This window comes from Rhinolophus sinicus, linkage group LG06 (assembly GCF_036562045.2).
Source record: "Rhinolophus sinicus isolate RSC01 linkage group LG06, ASM3656204v1, whole genome shotgun sequence".
Lineage (NCBI taxonomy): Eukaryota > Metazoa > Chordata > Mammalia > Chiroptera > Rhinolophidae > Rhinolophus > Rhinolophus sinicus.
The window spans coordinates 157,810,035-157,830,192 of record NC_133756.1 but is presented as its reverse complement, the minus strand read 5'-3'; the positions used below and the strand labels follow the sequence as shown (position 1 = coordinate 157,830,192).

The 20,158-nt window shown below is 44.7% G+C and overlaps 1 long non-coding RNA gene across 7 annotated transcripts in view; it reads right to left on the bottom strand.

Moving 5' to 3' along the window:
- Nucleotides 1-20,158, bottom strand: part of LOC109459519 (mammaglobin-A) — a 53,272-nt gene that overhangs the window by 31,139 nt on the left and 1,975 nt on the right. Inside the window, exons 2-4 of one of the 7 annotated variants that reach the window (XR_012497604.1) lie at nt 19,717-19,801; nt 16,575-16,646; nt 15,378-15,516 (exon numbers count right to left, since the gene is read on the bottom strand). This is a non-coding gene — a long non-coding RNA (mammaglobin-A). Of the gene's footprint in view, nt 1-7,231; nt 7,420-7,784; nt 8,772-15,377; nt 15,517-16,018; nt 16,115-16,574; nt 16,647-19,716; nt 19,802-20,011; nt 20,089-20,158 lie in introns of those variants that run through there. The other 6 variants (XR_012497606.1, XR_012497605.1, XR_012497602.1 and 3 more) reach the window with 6 other exon arrangements.

The window sequence follows — 20,158 nt, the reverse complement described above, 5'->3', positions numbered from 1 at the left end:
TCTCCAGGTACTCTTAAGATTTTCTCTTTATGTTTTATTTTCAGCAATTTGACTACAATGTACCTAAGTGTGATTTTCTTTGTATTTTTCGTGCTTGGGGTTCATTGAGCTTCTCGGGTCTATTAATTGATATCTTTCTTCAAATTTAGAAACATTTTGACCGTAATTTCTTAAAAGTTATTTTGTACCTCAACCTTTCTCTCTTCTTACTCTAGGGCTGCAATTATACATATATTAGACCATTTGAAATTGCCCATTGCTCATTGTTTTTTTTCTTTTTTTCCAGCCTTTTCCCCCCCTCTGTGAGCATCACTATGGCTAATTCCTATGTTCCTATCTTCAATGTCACTGATCTTTCCTTCTGTAGTTTCCAATCTGCTATCAATTCTACCAGCAAATATATATTTTAGATGCTATATTTTACAGTTCTAGAATTTCCAGTTTTTTTATTGTTTCTACTCCTTTAGTGAGCTTTTCCATCTGTTTACCAGTATGTTAATCTTTTCCTTTAAATCCTTTAGTATATTTATAATAGTTGTTTAAAAGTTCTTTTCTGCTCTTTCAAACATCTCTATTATCTATGGGCCAGTTTCTATTGTCTTTTTTTTTTCTTTTTAATGTGGTTATGGGTCACATTTTCCTAATTTTTTCATGTCTAGCAACTTTACATTTTATGCAAGACACTGTGGATGCTAAATTTTTTTCACTTGCAGGATTTTGTTGTCTTCCTTTGAAGGAGGTTTTGTCTTATTCTGGCAAACAGTTAATTTACTGGCAGGTAAGTTTTCTTCTGAGGTTTTTTATTTTTAATTGGGGAAGGGGAACAGGACTTTATTGGGGAACAGTGTGTACTTCCAGGACTTTTCCAAGTCAAGTTGCTGTCCTTTCGATCTTAGTTGTGGAGGGCGCAGCTCAGCTCCAGATCCAGTTGCTGTTGTTAGTTGCAAGGGGCTCAGCCCACCATCCCTTGCAGGAGTCGAACCAGCAACCTTGTGGTCGAGAGCCTATGCTCCAACCAACTGAGCCATCTGACTATCTGGAGCTGAGCGGCAGCTCGTTGACTTCATTCTAGTTGCCAAGGGCACAGCTCGCTGGCCCATGTGGGAATCGAACCAGCAGCCCCATTGCCCAGAGCTCCCGTTCTAACCAACTGAGCCAACTGTCCACCCAAGGCTTGTTTTTAAGCTTTACTGGAAAAGTCTAGAGTGGCACATAGTCTAGGGTTAGACTGTACATGGCCTTACTGGGGTCTCAATTGAATGCTCATAGTATTTAGTGAGGTCTTTTGATTCTGCCTAATAGGAACTCTTATGTGGCCCAGTGCTGTGAGACACAGTAGTTGTTCTCTGCTGTTCTCTGCTTGGATTCCACCTCACTACAACATCAGAAAGTGCCACCAGGCAGAAAGCCAGGGAGACAGTGGGGTTCACTTGCCTTCTTTTACTTGAGGAACAAAATATTGCACTGCCTGTTGCACAACGTCCCAACACAGTACCTTCATATAGTTTGTTCAGTTTTATAGTTGGTTGTGGTAGGAGGGCCATATCATGTAGAAATTAAAATACCATTGTGGGGACAGAACCAAGGGTGAAGTTTCCAGGCTCTCGGCCTACGTGGAAAGGTGCTGGCTCAGGTAGTAAATGGCCATCAACTGTGATTGGATGGCCATCAGCTGTGGCTAGTTGGCCATCAGCTGTAACCAGTGAGGCATTGGCCACTAATATAACTGCTGTGGCTACGCTAGCAGAAAATAGGGGCTAGCAAGAAGATGGTGGCTGATCTAGCAAGAGCAGACTGCAGTTAGCAAGTGAGGTTGGTTGGCAGAGAGCAGTGGATGGCAGGTTGTGGATAGTGTGGCTCCTGCACCCTGTGTCTCCAAACCAGTCGCCAGAGAGACTATAGTGGTGTGACACCCCTATTTATGGCTCTGTGGGTGTTCCTTTTTGGCGTCACCATGTCCTGCGTTCCTATGTGGGGAGCGGGACCAGAGACCCCGCCTGACATCCTGCCTGACAACCATATTTATGTAACTCATTCCCAACTTCAATAGATATTTAGGTTGTCCTACGTGATAGTATAGTATGATTAAATGAGCAGCTCTGGGTTAAATTCCAGGCTGTTCCACTTATTGGCTGTGGGTCTTTGGGGAAGCTACCACCTAATCCCCCCACTTATAAATTGGGGTACAATGATAAAAACCACTTCATAGGGTTGCTTTGTGAGGTACATGAGATATTGTCTCAAATGCTTGAGCAGTCCCTGGAACACAGTGAGTACTCAAAAAAATGTTAGCTATTATTATTCCATATTCTTACTATTACCAATAATGCCACAACGAACATTCTGGAACATATTTATTTGCATTCTTGTGCAAGTCTATCTCTGGAATCCCTGGGTCAATGGATACAGGCTTTTTTTTTTTTTTTTAACTTTTTTTTTAAGTTGTTTCGGGGAATATTAGGGAACAGTGTGTTTCTTCCAGGACCCAGCAGCTCCAAATTGTTGTCCTTCGATGTAGTGGTGGAGGGTGCAGCTCAGCTCCAAGTCCAGTTGCCATTTTCAATCTTAGTTGCAAGGGGCACAGCCCACTATCCCATGTGGGAATTGAACCAGCAACCCTGTTGTTCAGAGTTCACGCTCTAACCAACTGAGCCATCCAGCCTCCCCAAGACACGTCTTTTATAATTTGCTAGATATTGCCAAATGCTGTCTAAAAACACTGCACTAATTCACCATCTCACAACCTGTTTTTCCAAACGCTAGCCAAGTCTAAGAGATATGGCCAAACCTCTAAATTTTGCCAATCTGATATATGAAAAGTATAATTTCCCCACCCTTTTAAATTATGGGACAGAGTTTGAGCATCCGTTCATGTTTATTGGCTCTCTATACATTTTTTATGACCTCCTGTTGCTATCACTCATTTTGGTTTATTTTTTTTCTTGTTGATTTTATTCATTCATCCACCTAGTTGTATTGAGTACATATGACTCGTATTAGAGCTACGACAGTGAACAAGACAAAGCCTCTCCCTCATGAAGCTTATAATCCAGTCAGGGAGACATAAAATTAGCAAAGAAAGAATAAAATAATCACAAATCTTGGGAGTAGAAAACAAAGATGTTAAAATCATGAGTAAGAGAATCAGGGCTGTGAGTGGGGGGGGTGTATCTTCCTTAGAAAGAGTTGTAGGCATGGAAGGAGCATTTGAAGAAATGAAATTTCAGTTGGGAACAGATGGTTGAGAAGGAGAGAATCCTGTGAGGAGCAGGGGATTCTGTTTCAGGCAGAAGGAAGCCGTGTGCAAAAGCTCTAATTCAGGGAGGAGCTTAACATATTTCAGGAACAGAAAGGCCATGTGGATGTAGTGCACCTGGTCAAGGGACTCAGGTGTGGGCTACGTTTCAGGACCACCACCTTTTAGCATCTCGCATAGGTTGGCCAACAGAACCTTAATTTGTTGTTTCCTGGAATATCGGTCCTTAGAATAATTTATGCTGACACCTATTTATGTAAAAACTAAAGAGGGATCTATGACCAGACCCTGGAGAGTCCTTCCTCCTGGAATACTCATCTCACAGACGCCTCGCACTCTCTCCCTCACGTCCTTCAGATCTGGGCTGAAACAACACGACTTTAGTGAGCCCTTCCCTGTCCGTCCTAATTAACCCGCACCCCCACCCTTCCTCCTCTCCTTATTTTCCTCTGTGGTATTTATCACCTCCCAATATACTTTTTAATTTACCTCTTTGTTTGGTTCATTATTTCTCTCCCCTGATCAAATAAATATAAGCATCCTGAGGGAAGGGATTTTTGTCTGTTTTCCTCACTGATGTATCCTGATGCCAAGAGCAGTGCCTGATACAAAATGTGTGTCCAACAAGAAGTTCATGAGTGAATGACCATGATTGTAAGAACTGGTCACAAGAAGACACACTCAAAGGATCGTCAATGAGGGAAACAGGTTCCTGGGAAGTCGGGGTTGGAGATGGTGGCAATGGAATTGAAGAGAAGATGGATTCCAGAGTCCAGATTCTACAAAAGAACCATCAAGCAAGAAATGGATGCTCCCGCGTGATCTGACTTATATTGTGTCATATATTTATTCTCTGGGTACAGAGATGACTGTGAAATGTGGGGGAGGGAGATGGACCCGAAGCTCTGGGGGCGGGAAGCATGTGAATGATTCCCTTCAATTGGGGAGCAAAGCCTTGTCTATGAGGGGACCCAACAATCCCAGTGACCCTGAGCTCAACGCAATAGGGCTCCCAGAAGGACTTGTGTGCTGCTAAGGGTCAAGATTGTATGAGGATTATGATCAGGAAGGAAACCATAATCATGGAATCTTACCTAACAGCGCACGAGGGATAGAGAAGTGATAGATCTGAGGGTGTGAAAGGGATGAAGCAGGTGTGTATGAGTCCTGTTCATTGATTAGCACAAAATGACCACACTCATGGGAACACAGACAAATTAGCGTTTTTCCTGAGGTTTGGGGTTATGGGCACAGAGGGGTATAGTAAGTAACTTTGAAACGAAAGATCTTAACAATCCAGTTGAGGATATAGATCCAATCTAAGGATGTAGACAGGATTCATCCCTGCCCTGCCTGAGCCCCCTTTCTCGCTGGCTGTTCCCCTCCCTGCACACTCGGGCCAGGGACACAGAGAGCCCGGCCATGGTGAGCAGGGCTCAGCACAGACACAGGGACTGAAGGACATGTGGGAACTTGAGCTTGTCGCAGCCACCAGGACCTTGGGCCTGAGCAAGGCAGAGATCGTCCCGGAAGATGGGGTGAGAGGGGAGGAAAATCAGTTTCCAGAGAAGGGTCGATGTTGGGCTACAGGTGGTGAGGAGCAGCGTGCTGCTCAGAATCTGCAGTCCTGCACCCGTGAGCTCTTCATGAATAATGAGTGTGAGTGTGTGTGCGTGTGTGCGAACACATGTGTGTGTGGTGTGCGTCTTTCTAAGGTCTCTCTCTCATTCTCTATAGTCATCTCAGCCAAAGGTCTTGTGGAAAGTTAATACGTAGGACACCAGACACTGTTACATATTGTTTGCTGGAAAACAAAAACAGACATCACCTACATTCCAATTCCTCATAAGAGGAAAATCTGGAAAACCAAACATTTCTTCTCATTGTTTTCCTGGATTTGTCTACACACATCTGACATTCAAGAAAGATAGTGCTCGGGGTGGCAGGTTTGCTCAATGGTTAGAACGCGGTGCTCATTACACCAAGGTCGCCGGTTCATTTCCCACATGAGCCAGTGAGCTGCGCCCTCCACAACTAGATTGAAAAAACAATGACTTGACTTGGAGCTGATGGGTCCTGGAAAAACGCACTGTTCCCCAATATTCCCCAATAAAATTTATTTTAAAAAAAAAAGAAAGAAAGATAGTGCTGGAAATAAAATCAGAATTATCTCCTCATTTATTCTCTTGTTTAGAAGACATTAATGGATGCCTAAGAGGTGCCGGTATTCCCAGGTCTCCCCCAACCCCATTCCCGGGGTCCCTTTAATAATTTTATCTGAATGTTTCCTGTTCTCTGAAATAACATATGCAACGAAATTTGCTGTGTTACCAGTTTTCAATATCTCGGCTCAAATACAAGGACATGTGAAGTTTTGAGTTCCTGTATGGTCTTAAATGTTAGAAATATAGAAAACGGTCTGATGCCTCCACCATATCCTTTGTGGGCCACAAAATATCGGAGACGTGTACACTGGCTGATTTGTCTAATCTAGGTGGTTTTTGTTTGTTTGTTTTATTGGAGAACAGTGTGTTTTCCCTGGATATCAAGTCATTGTTTGCTTTTTTTTTTTCAATCTAGTTGTGGGGGAGCGTAGCTCAGCTCCAAGCTCAAGCCATTGTTTTCAATTTAGTTGTGGAGGGCACAGCTCACTGGCCCATGTGGGAATCGAACCAGCAACCTTGTCATCAAGAGTTCGCGCTCCTATCAACTGAGCCATCTGGCTGCCCTAATCTAGGTTTTTGAAGAAAAAATTCCTACTATCTTTAATCGCAGGGGTTGTTCACTTTTTAAAAAATGTAACTATGGGGGTGGCTGGATGGCTCAGTTGGTTAGAGCACAAGCTCCCTGGCCCATGCTGGTGTTATGAGCCTTGTGCTCCCCTCAGCTGAGGCAATTGGTCGCCGGTCATTGGCCATCCGCTCACAGCAGCTCACAGCAGCTCACCGCAGCTCTCACCAGCTGCCACCCACTCACGATGGCTGCCGGCCACTCAGGTTGGCCACCAGCCACTCATGGAGGCACATGTTAGCCCATGGCAGCCCAGGTGTAGGGAGAGCCGTTGTTCACAATCTTAGCTGTAGAGGGTGAAGCTCACTGGCCCATGTGGGAATTGAACCGATGACCTCAGCGTTAGGAGCCTGGCGTTCCAACCACCTGAGCCACCGGGCTGACCCTATATTTGTCTTTCTGTGACTGGCTTTTTCTTTTTTTAATCATGTTTTCAAGGGTCTTCCATGTTGCACCCTGTTTCCGAATCTTCTTAGTGACGCACACTTATATGATTGTGCTTTGGCAATGCTTCTAAATTGTCTACCCTGGAATGTCTTAAATGTTACATTAGGATACAGAATACATGCGAGGTAAAAATTAAACAAACCTGTCATAATTAGAAAGATTATCTCATTGTTAAACTACTGACTTTTGTTTTAAACAATTTCCTCTCCCGTGACAGGTTCATACCCATGATGTGCACGTGTCATTCAGGGATTCAGTCTTTTATACTAACAGATGTCGATTGCTTGAAAGTGCACTTTAGATTGTGTGGATAAGATGTGTGGAATAATCCTTAAAACAACTTTTCTGGACTCTATTAAAAAAGTCTTTAAAATGTTTTACTATTTGATCTATGAACAAGAGGAATTTATTTTTCTGATCACTCTTACAAGTGAAGGAAGGTCTTAATAACCAGATATTTTCTAAGCTGATGATTAGGGGAGTTTTTGCCCAAGCGTTTTCCCCCTCTAGGTCCTTTTCATTTGTCACTCACTAAGGATTCCAGAAAGTGAAGAGACAGAGCAGCACTGAACTTGGATGGCTTTCTTGGTGTCACAGTATCATTCACACTCACCAACAATGAAAGTCAGGGATGTAAAACATAGTTAACCCTTGCTCTGGCATAATTAGTGACAAACTTAGAGGCTGCTTGTCTCTGTCCAGTGGATTCAAAACACTTAAAGAAGAAATCGAACTTACCAGCATCAGTTGGACGTTGTCTGGAGTTTCATCATCCTGGTCAAGAAAACATTGCTTCATTTCCATTAGGGAGTTTGCGGTGGGTTCACCATCTATGAATTCTTGAAAATCCTCGAGGTATTGATCAATGTCCACTTCAGGAGAGATTGTATCATCTATCAGTTCCTCAAGGAGCGGGCAGCCAGAACCTGGGATGAAAGCATGCAAAAGTGGGCTCACTTACAGAGGTATGAATTCCTTTATGGGCACAGCTAGGGTGTTTGTCATCTTACATCCCAGGAGAGACGCACATTCAGAAAGATTATGGTCAACGGTCTTGAGTCCTCACATCTAGGAGAGTAAACTCAGGATCTGGGATTTCCTTCAAGCCCTGAAACATTGCCTCCTTGCACCCCCTTCCTGGCTTCCACAGCCCAGAGAAGCCAAACACATGAAAACGAGGACCCTGGATAAATGAGAGGCTGTGTGCTGGGCTGTGGGGAACAGGAGGTCGTCCACAGGGGCCCTGACAACACCCTGCAAAGCGAAGCCCGCCCTCCGTGTCAGTGCTCACCTGCAAAGCAGGAGACGGGGAGGGCGATCAGCATGAGGACGGTCAGCAGCTTCATGGCGCAGCAGCGGCTATGGGCTGGTGCCTGCGGTGTGGCCACCTTGTTGGTTTATTATTAGCGTGGGCTTCATTATCTCCCCGTCCTCCTCCTCCTGTTGTTTTTCTTTTCCTTCCTCATCTTAAAGGTACAAAAAGGTTCCTATCCTGTGTCTGTTTTCCTGTTTCCTGAACACCTGGGTTGGGAGCAATACCGCATCTGCCTCTGGGAGACAGTTTCCTAGTCCACAGACACTTTTTCAGTCCAAGGCTGGAGTTGGAAAAATACTGTCTTTCCCCAAAAATAAGACCTAGCCAGACAATCAGCTCTAATGCCTCTTTTGGAGCAAAAATTAATCTAAGACCCGGTATTATATTATTATATCATATCATATCATACCCGGTCTTATATTATAGTAAAATAAGACTGGGTCTTATATTAATTTTTGCTTCAAAAGATGCATTAGAGTTGATTGTCCGGCTAGGTCTTATTTTAGGGGAAACACGATATTAATGTCTCTCCTGCTTTGAAGGTTGTTTTTACAAAGAATATCTCACTTAGTTAAGTCAATTTCATCAATTTAATTATAAATGTAAAATTAAATTTTGTCCAGTTTTTCTTAGCTTACTGATTTTCTTCCACTGATTCAAAGGACGATGTGAGAAGTAGAAAAACTGACGCTTAGGGGACGCAGTGCCTAATGGCGGGCTCCTGCAGATGTGGATTTGAATCTTGGATGCAACATCTAATCACGCGGTGCCCCCGGTGAGTTACAGGGCTGGTCATGTCGAGCTCCTTTTGCCCAATTTCTAAAATGGACATAAGTGATCCCATGCTGTTTTTGTAGGGATGGCAGACACTGTATGTAAAGAGCCTATCAGAACTTAAAACAGGGTCATCGGGACTATGGAAGATTCCATCCATCCATCCACCCACCCTCCCATCCTTCCTTCTAGCCTTCCTTCCATTGTTCACGACCACCATGATTCTCCTATGACTGGGCCCGGTGCTACATGTCACAGGTTCAGTTTAGAACAAGTTAGAGCAGGGCCTGGCCCTTGTGCAGCTTACCTCTCACCGGGGAGGCAACGAACACACCTACAGTTGACGGAGAAATCTAGGGAAACTGATGGTGTAAAGAACAACAAACAACCTGTAGGGCAGCTGTCCTGTGAAGTGGCCCAGGCAAGCATCGGAGCAGGGATGTCATGCGGGAGACCCTGCTTGCTGCGCCATTTGTAATGCAGGGCGGCCTGCGGGGTCTCAGCTCCCGCTCCCCACACAAGAACGCAGGATACAGTGAGGCCAAACAGGAACACCCATGGAGCCATAAGTAGGGGAGTCATACCACTATACTCTCTCTGGCAGCACTATACTCTCACTGGAGGCTGGATCCACACTGTCCGCAACCAGCCATCCTAACTGCAATCCGCACTTGCCAGCCACCATCTTCTTGCCAGCCCCCATTCTTCTCTTTCTGCTAGCGTAGCCACAGCAGTTATATTAGTGGCCAATGGCTCACTGGTTACAGCTGACGGCCAACTAGCCACAGCTGATGGCCATGCAATCACAGTTGATGGCCATTTACTACCTGAGCCAGCAGCTTTCTATGTGAGGCCGAGAGCCTGGAAACTACTTTCTGGGGCTCTGCTCCCACAAGGGACTTTTAAGCTTGGATGTGAAATCCCAGGGAACATCTGGGGAAGAGTGTTCTAGGTCAAGGGAACAGCAAGTACAGAGGCCCGGAGAGCACATGGCACTTGGCAAGGGAAGGGAAGTGTGCAAAGTGTGCCTCTTGGTGTCAAGAGAGGGACAGGACATCCTCACAGGATAGAAAAGCCATATGGGTTTGAGCAGGGACAACATGAAGGTAACAGGAACAAGAGAAACAAAGTTGGCATAGGTTGAAGAAAAAAGAAATGGGTGAGACAGCCTGAGAGATGAGTTAATAGTTAATTCTCTGTCTGGATTATTTGGGACTCCCTTTTTTCTGTATTCAGCTGGAGCTTAAGTTGCCAAGGACACTAATTAATTAGGAAGAAGCTAGAAATAGAGAAGAAGGTCATGTTCTTACGGGTGTCCTTTCACCCAGCTGACCATTGCTGGCCACTGCATTCCAAAGGAAAGTGAAGGACATTAGTAATGAGACGGGCGACTGTCTCCGTGAACGGGATTTCATGGGGACTCTCCCTGGTGCCTCAGTCATTACAGACCAGCCCTGTCACCTGCTGACACACTGGGCCCTTCACAGCTTCTTACTCAGGAAACAAAATCCCACCTCATGTCCATGAGCCCACAGTAAAGTGTGTGTCTCTTTACCTCCATGTTTTCTGCAAAGCACTTGAGGACCATTCTCAGGTGAATCAAATACAATAAACTGCTCACAAAGGCTCCTGTAAAAGCAACGTTTACAAAAGCAAATGGAAGAAACCAAAAGGTGAGAATGCCTGTATTGCTGGGCTGATTTTTTCCTCCTCCCAGAAGGCACTTTGACTCAGGTCCCCAAATTCAGTTCAGAAACCAGAGCAGTGAAGTAGCTTTCGGTGTCAGTGTGTGTGACATTTATTGATCACCCTCTGTGACAAACCAGACACAGTAGATTTGGGGTGGAGGTGAATTATTCACAGATTTTACCATGAACACCCTTGTCTCAGGTAGAGATAAATGTCAGGTAGAAGAATTACATTTGGCTTCTTAAGGCTCATACTAAACCTGAGGTGAACTCACACTAACATTTGCTCATTTGAGGCCTTGCCTTCCTTAATAAAAGTGGTAACGCTCAGTGAGACCCATTTTTTCTCAGCGTTTCATGCATTGACACAAAGCCTATAAAAGAGTTCTGCAAATTAGACGATCCTTGAGTTTCTATTAATTGTAAGTGAGTCGTATACATCAGCCCTACAGTATTTGTGGACAAGATACCCTACATTTCTTCTTTTTCACTCATTCTGTAAAACTAGTTCTGCCCTGCGCTCCTGGGTGTTGGCACATTAACCTCAAGCATGTGCTTTGGACGTGAACCTCTTCTTCCTTAAGATCAGGCCAAAGCCTACAAATTGGGCGGAGAGGTGCTTTCCCCGGCCACAGACTTCAGGAAAGGCAAAGTCTTGGGGACATCTTGATGTCCGTCGTTCACGGTATCCAGGCCGTTCCAAGCACAGGAGTCTCCCATGCCTGGGGCCACACTGGTGTGGAGATTTCACTGCTGTGTCCCATGTACAATAGCAATCGTCCTATGGATGTCGTGAGGCCTGAATGAGTTACAGTGAGGAATCCTCAGACAGGGCTGGGCACAGAGTAGGTGCTCCGAACACGTCAGCTCCCAGCCAGTAATTTATAACCTGAGAAAGGTGTTCTGATAAACCTTGAAGGACTTCTGGGACCATATAGACCACTGAAAACTCTGCTTCTACTTCACGTTCTCTAAGGCCTGGAGATACCATGTTCAGACGTGAAGCAGAAGGGCTAAGTTAGGAAATAAAGCACTTTTTTGATTCATGCTTCCTGGATTCTTTTTCTGACTACTTATTTATTTATTTTTATTATTTATGTATTTATGTATTTATTTATTATTTAAGCGTGCTTTTCCAGGACCCATCAACTCCAAGTCACGTAGTTGTTTCAATCTAGTTGTGGAGGGAGCAGCTCACAGTGACCCATGAGGAGATCGAACTGGCAACCCTGTTGTTAAGAGCACCGCGCTCTAACAAACAGAACTAACCAGCCACCCAAGTGACCCACTTGAAAGAGTTTAATTGAGATAATTTACACACAACTTGTCTCTCAGACATATTCTATATACTGTTGGCCTATTAATATTCTCAACACCAGCCACCAACCTGTGTTACTTGTTTGCTACATCCAGTAAAACATGAATAGCCAACTATTGTAGAGCATTTACTCATGACGGGCACTGGTACCTGCTCTTTTAATCTTCTCAGCAACCCAATGAGTAAGGTGATGATGACATTTATTCACCAAACACAGCACTTTGGAAGGTGAAAGAGGTCACTACCTGGACGGAATGCCAGGACAGCAGCATGAACCGGGTTTCTCCTGAGCAAACTGAGATGTGTGGTCACCCTTCCCATGAGGTGGGCATCTCATTTCTCCCCAACTGCGGACAATGGGACAAGAGGTCACGTAACTTGACCAAGGGCACACAGCTCGGGGGTGGCAGAGCCAGTAAGGGGCCAGGCTTTCTGGCTCGAGAGGCCCTCTCAACACTATCGGCCTCCTCAGCCTGACCCTTGTGGACCTTCACTGTATGGTTCACATGGATCCTATGACCTTGACCTGCACAACTGCCCTGTGTGAACTCCAGGTTGATTTCTGTGCAGGCCGCACAGTTTTCAGCTCAAGGCATTTGCTTCCTGTGAAGCCCCTGCTCCACTGTCCTTGCCTCAGTCCCCCTGGGTTGACCTCCTTATGCATTGCTGACACCACATCAAAGACAGCCCGCTTCTTATGTCCTTTCTTGTCCCTGAATCTCTGGGGATCTCCTTCCCAAGACCCCATGGCTCTCCGTGTGCACGTCTCTCCTGGCAACCAGGCCCAGGCCCCTGGCTCTTTCCCCGTCTTGTGGTCCTGGAGGGCGTGACCTGTGCCCTCTGGTCTTTGTGTGACAACAGTGATAGAAGGTGCTTAACTAATGATCATGTAACTGCTTATCAGGACGGATTGTGAGTTATTACATGTTTTATTCTTGGGTCTATTCTGACAGAGAATGTCACTTGAAATTCAATGTCTAATGAAGGCAAGGCTCAAACACAACACGAAGCCTAAATCCAGGCCTCAGCGTGACATCCTGGTGGTAACACCATGTTCTTTATGTTCCTGGAGAGGACTTCGGAGTCACCACAGGGAGGGCGCAAGTGACGACAGGAGGAAGTTGGAACCCTGTCACCTGGGGCCTGGGCCACCTCAGTCTGTCTGTTCCTGAGAAGTAAACATTAGCTAAATCCAGTCTAACCCAGGTCCATCTAATGACTTGGACAGGGAGCCGGATTTGGAAGCCGAGCCTGGGTCAGGAGTCACTTCCAGCTAATTCTCCATGGTTTCTTCACCAAAACCCTGAACTTTACATGTCTTACATTTTTACAAAACGTGGTTAAATATTTGATCCCTACACACATGTGACACCTCACATGGTTTATTATTTATCTACTCAGTTACTAAGTTCCCCTCCACTTCCTGCCCACATTTTCTAGCTAACCGTTGCCTTCAGTATATGAAAGTCTGGCCACTAGGACCATTACAGTTGACAATATGGAGAAACTGATATAAATGATTTCACTGCTAGAACCATGATTCTCGTATGCAGCTCCTTCCTGCAGGTTCTTTCTGAAAGGAAAACCTTTTTTTTTTAGGCTAATGACCAAAAAGTCACAAAAAAGTGTTTTGATGTAGGAATGAGTGGGTTATTCAATTTCCTGTTCTTCACTTCGGGGAAATGTTCTAGTTGTTTTTCTTTGGTGACTTTCTTCCCACCACAGTGTGTCTCAGTCTAGAAGCCAGTTAGACGGACGTCCTACATGGAAGCTTTGCGGACTTTTCTTTTCTTTCATATTGGTGTTCTTTACCCTTTCCACTGCGCATAAATCATTTTGTTACATGTATTATTTGTCTTCCAACTCCTTTATTATTTTTCCAGTTGTCATAATTTTAATTTTTCTAGAGCTGCTTGTACTTTGAATCTTTATTAACCATGAGGAGAGTAACAGGTCTTAGTAACCTGAGCTTTCTGCAGACCCATGAAAAGTCCCACAAGAGAACGAGCCTGGCCTCAGAGAACCTAGACCAGCCCCAAAAGAGTATGAGTCCATTTAGAACTTTCTTGTCTCTTCATTTCTCCCCATTTTTAAGCCCTAAATCTGTCAGAAAATATGATTATGAGGTGGGATAGAAAAAGGGAAATAAGGAGAGCGGAGAAGCAGTAGTCTTAATTGTCAACCATTGGGAGTTGGAGACACCGATAATAGTAGGTAACTGTTATCTTCTATTTGCTCAATCACAGTTTGAATAAATATCCCTATTATAATTGGAGAATGGGCTTCGGACTCAGAATAAGTCCTCGTGCTTGACACATTCAGAAACACATGACGTGTAGTATTTCCGGGTCACAGGCGTAAGATCGGACTCACATTTGTTTTAGGAGGGTCACCGTGATGTCCATGAGTAGGGGGTGCTGCGGGAAGGGTATCAAGACCCCAGGAGACCACTTGGGAGACTTTAGCACCCGCCAGGCAGGACTAGGAATGGGCCGTGATGATGGCTGTGTGGGGGGAAAGGACAGGAGCTGAGTGTGGCTCTGGAAGTGGACGGGGCAGCACTTAGCCGACTCTTAGATGTCAGGAAGGAGATGAGCTGCAATAGGGTCATAATAGTCCCCAAAAGATATCCACATCTGAAACCTGGAACTTGTCATTTATCTTTCAGGGCAGAGAAAGACTTTGCAAAGGTGATAAAGTTACAGATTTTGAGTCAGGACAATATTCCTGAATGTTCTGGTGTCCTCCAAATGCCATCTCATATATTTTACACGAAGGAGGCATGGGGAGACTTGCACACACAGAAAGAGGAACGCAAGGTCACATGGGGCACTGATTATAGTGATGTGGGCACAACACAAGGCATGTCAGCAGCCTTCCAAGCTGGAAGCACCATGAACAGATTTTCATCCTGAGTCTCCAGAGCCAGCGCTGCCCTCCTGACACTGTGTGTTCGGCAGACTCTTACTGATTTTAGCCTTTTGTCCTCCCCACTTTGAGAAAATAAGGTTAGTCACCTAGTGTGTGACGGTGTGTTACAGCCGACCCTGGAAATGAGTCCGGGGGTCTCTGATGTATCCAAGTTTTCTGAGTCGCCTCCATTAGCCTGAATGGGGGCCGTGGTGGAGGCATCAGCAGGGGACAGACACTGTGTGGATTTCACAGTTCCCTCGGAAATAAGTGCGGATTGCTTGAGTGGCGTTGTCCAGACGGCAGCTGGAAGCTTGTTTGTGCATCTTTAGGGACATGAGGGGTGAAGCAGTGGCCGCGCAGTGCAGGCCGTGAAGAGCAATGTGAGTGTGCAGAGCGACATGAGCTCGCTGGAGGCTGAACCCTGAATTCACTACAAACTGAGAAAGGACAGAAAACAAGTGATACGGGACCATACTAGGACTGAAGCACAGTGAAGGGGTGAGGACCAGGCAGGTTGTTTGTGGTTATGATGAGGATGGAATAGCAGTGACGCTGCTGGCTGGGAACCACGTGACCGGCCAGACAGTGAGGCTGCGGGTATCCCTCAGGTCAGGCCCAGGAGCAGGAACCTTGTGGTTGCTTTCTACCCCTAACCATCCTTTTCACTCATGGCCCTGCGACTGGGAAATCTGTAAAGTAATGCAGGATGGTCCTGAGCCAATATTGCCTCTTGTGGTCCCTGCACCTCAGGCCTCCATGGGAACCCGGACGCTGGGTCCTGAAATGTACTAGTGACAGCACCCAACGGCCACTTCATGATGAAACCACCCCATCCAGATCAGAGACTATTGGATGATAAACAGACACGCAGAGAAGTGCAGGGCGAGTGATTTATTGAAGCAAGATGTTGAAACCTTTACATTTTCTGGGAAGATCAGGTCACCATGGAACATCAGCAGTCCTTGTGTGTGAGATTCTTTTCAATCTAGGAGTCACAAGTGGATGCTACATTTTTCTGAAATACAAGAAGACAGTACGGGGATGTCAGTCATGCTGCTCCCGGACATGATACATTTGCACAGGCTGTTGCTCAAAACCAGGATGTGGAAGATATATTTCAACCAGCAAAGGCATTGGAGGGCCCCAGGCAGGACAGCAGTGCGAGCGGTGAACTAGACGAACTGGTCCAGTTATAACAAACCATGCGGGTCAGGAAAGAGCCATGTCCACAGCCCGGCAAAGGGACCCCGAGGGACCCAAGACTGGGACCCAGGATTCTAATGGACGGAGGAGCAGGGTGAAGAGCAGCTCAGGATTTGCTTTCTCTGAGCCTGAGGTCCCAGGACTGTACTTTTTCACTCCGAGGTGGACATGGGGTTGAGAGACCCGGACAAGGGCGGGAGGGGCCTGGGAAGTTCTGCTTTCAGCTTTCCAGCCTGGAGGTGTGGAAATTCACCCTGAGGGCACATGCACCTCTCTGCTCTGAGCACCCAGCTATCAGGGAAATTTGCACAAACCTGACTGAATTCCAGCAACTGTTGGGCTGAGAGACACCTTTAAATATGTGATTTCTTCATAAAGACATGATTTAAGTATTTCAGCTTCACATGAGGCTGCAGGAGACATTAACAGGGAGTGGCTCTACCCACTGGCCATGAGAGGTCCTCACATATAAACCAATATCTATGGGTTTTTTTAAGAACTCATCACTGCACTATTCTACAAGCATAAACTTCTAAACAAATGTCCACCAATAGGGAAAAGGGTAGATATACTAGGGCACATGTATATGATGACTTGTTACAGTGAAGTCAACAATCTTCTCAGTTGTATGTATTCTAAGCTGAGCCGTTTTGTTTTGTTTAAATAAAGATCCTTTTAACTGTAAAGTTTCATTAAAAGACAGGCAAAAAGCTGACATCGGTGCCTGGGGCACTGCCAACCAATTCTGGAGGAATCTGAAGGTCTGGGGCCCATTGGCTCAGGCCTGCCTCCTCCTCCCATTTTATAGAGGCAGCTCTAAGGACCTGGGAGGAAGAAGGTGCCCCAGAAAAGCTAGAACTGAAAACTGACCCTGCCAACTTCTCTTTGAGCCAGGGTGGCCTTGAATCAAACACATTCATGGAACCCAGTGTTTCAGAACTCCTGCAGAGAGGAAGTAAAAGGTTTAAATGAGTCCTGGGGTGAATTCCAGCCTAGACCCCCAGCTCTTTCAATCTCAGTCACCTTGTTTATGAAACGGGGTTTAACATACCCGTCTGCAAGGTGTCTAATAGTCTACACAACGACCAGACTGCATTAAGGAAATCCCATGAGTCCATCTTCCATGAGCGCCTCACCCCCACATCCTGTGTCATTAGAAAGTGGTAAAGTGAAAAAATTCTGTTTCCAGTTCTCCCTTTGCCTCTAATACATGTGGGATCTTAGGGTCCTTTCTCTCTAGTTTAAGCACTGTATGTCATAAATTATTTTATAATATGTTACTTGACATTAACCTGGAGAGCTGTTATAGATGATTTTTCTTAAAACAAAGACTGACTCAGTAAACTCTATTTGAGCGGCTATGTGTCAAACATTGTGTCCGCTGGGTCCGGATAAATTACCTAATTTCACAGAAGGCCAGATACTACAAAAATGGCTTTGATCTTTAATGGCTGAGGGAAGGCTGCACAGGGGCTGAGCACAACCAATATTGTTTCTTACACTTGCTGACTAAAAGAGCCAGTCCTTTGTCTGACTATTATGTCCCTTTGTCTAAGCAGATCAGAATCTGAACTCACATCTCAGGTTATTCCAATGGTTATTAGCAGTTATGTCACGTGTAAATATGGTCTGATTGAAATTGGCATTAGGGTCTCAAGCTGATTTCTCTTTGTTCCCTTCGTAAATCTAGTCACAACAATTCAGCGTATTCACAAGTCTCAACCTGGAATTAAGCATGTGATTCATTTCCTGGATAAGGCAAGTTAGGATCAACGGAGGCCAGAGGCAAAGGGTTTGTCCAATTGCCCCTCCACCCCCACCCCCTAAGCACAGAAATGATTTGTTTACAATCTGCTTCACCATTTTCGTAGGACAGGGACATGAGAGGGCAACGGGACATTTGTCTACTGGCCTATATGCTTGTGAACCTGTATTTTTTCAGGTTGAAACCATCAGTTAGTTCAACAAATTTATTGATTCCACACAGAACCCCAAGCTAGAGTACGCTAGCTGTGTATCACGTAGAACTAAACAGAATCTAAACAAGTTAGGGAGGTCATCAAAACACATGACACTGGCATAAGAACACTTGCAAAGCAAAGAAACGTCACACAAACTGCTTAAATGTTGCGTATCAGAAAGCGGAGAAATTTGCCACTGTCCTACTGACCTATAATCCGTTTTGTTCGTCTTCCTTAGTGAACTTAAGCTAAGCATGATCCATATGGTATTAGATTCCGTATTTGTAGTGCTTGTAGAAATAACTGACAGAGCAGACACTCCACAAATGTTGAATGAAACACTTAGGGTTTTAGGTAGTGGGGGGGGGGTTAATCAAAGAATCATCCTGCCAGTGGCATGTTTTTAAAAAATAAACTTTTTTTTATCATTGTAAAAGTAATACTGTACGTGTTCATTATATACAGTTCAGAAAGTATTAGAGTATAAATTATCTTGCTCCACTCATCCAGAAATAATCACTATTATCATTTCCTTCCAGTTTTTTCCTACAGTGTGATGATCTCGGCTATTAAAATTTCATCACATTATTTTTAATGTCTGCATAATATTCCACTGATGCGCCGATTGTTGCTTTTTTTGCTATCATCAATATTGCTTCAATGAATATTTTGTTTCTAAATATTTTTCCAAAAGGATTTCCTTAGACTATCTCCCAAAACATGGAATTATTGGGGACATTTTAAGTTTCTAAATAAAGTTGCCAAACTATTTTTCCAGAAAAGTTGATCAATTTGCATTCTCATTAGAAGTATAAGTGAGCTTCTATCCCACAGCATCTTCACTATAGGAATAATGGTTTAAGCAAGGTCTTTTTTTCCTTTAATGAGATTAAGCAACTTTACAGAAAAGTAAATTTAAGAATGTTAAACCATGAAATGTTCTCATCATGGCAGACTTTCTTCTGTTATTTAATACCCATGGGTTTCTTACATAATTATAATCACCAAGTCCATACTACTTTGGGGTTCTACTTTTTTTTCACTGCAAAGTATTTCCTATCTATCAATGTAATTCAATTCACATCCTGGTCACTTTTAATCACTCTGTAATTCCTTACTGTTCTAATATAGCCCAGTGAGCCTGACAATTTTCTTATTGTCATTTCCAGTATTTGCTATTAAATTTGCTATAAACATCTTTGCACAGTCTACCATCCCCCACTTTCCCAAGAATGAAATTACTTGATTGAAGAATACAGATCATTTTATAACTCTTGTTACACACTGTCGAGTTGCTAGGCAAGGTTTTTTTTAATGGAAAATTGGCTGTACAGAGGGATAGCTGCACGGACCATCCTTCCTGAGCAAGGTGCAGCAGCCTGCCATCTTAACTGGAAGCCAGGTCACCTGAGCTTCCCCACGTGGACTTGCAAAGTCTTTTCCCCATTCTGAACCTCAACCTTCTTATCTATAAAATGAGGGGTTTGAATTGAGTGGATTAAGGTCTTTGTCTACCAGAAATCTAGCCATATTTCTCCCAATCCATTCTGTATCATCCTCACTCAGACTATATACAGCTCAGTGCATATATAGTCTGTTAAGCTCTGCTTCCTTTCCCTTGTCTGTAGAGTCCCATCAAAGTGCCCAAATACTAGTATAATCAGAGGGGACACAGTAGAGCCAAGGAGTTCAGAGCACCGGCCAGTTCCAATCAGCCCCGCCACTTACTAGCTGTGTGACAAAATATGTAACCTCTCAGTGGCTGTTTCTCCATCTGTAAGTGAGGTTAACACTAGTTTCTACCTCATAGGGTTGCTATGAGAATTAAATGAGTTAATGTTTGCACAACACTACGAACAATTGCCTAGCACGCAGTAAGTGCTTTATAAAGTGTTGAAAAAATAAAATTTAGCACGTAAACTCTGGGTCTCTTCATACTGCAACAGCACCTTTACTCGGGCCTCAGCCTCTGGGCGCTTTCTCACTCCTTCCTGAAGCCTAGAAGTCAGAATCCCAAATCTCTCTATTTAAAGGCTTTTTACAGCTCCTACCTAGGTGCCTCCAGAGTGGAGTAGATCCCTCAGCTTGAAGACCCAGGCTCTTCACACAGGAGCGCCTACAAGTCTGCGCCGCTTCCTTTTATTTAAGGATCCCAGTTAATTTGGAAACAGAACAAAAATAAAACCAACAAAAAAAGGCAAACAGGGTTAGAAAAATTGAGGGGCATGTTTAACGTTTTACTGAGCAAAGTAGAGCATTAACACCCCCGCGCACACACACACACACACCCGGTAAACCACAATCATGCAGTTCACAAGGTAATTGCCAAGAATTCTCGGTGTTAACTTGAGGCCACACAACAGGTGGAGCAGCGTGCCGAGGAGGTTTCTCAGCTGCATCCCTGGAGGGTCAGCGTCCGGACACTGGCGAGGGTTTTCACAGCCTAAAGCTGAGGCCCCTGGGACCGCCTCACCCACTGGGTCAGCCTCAACC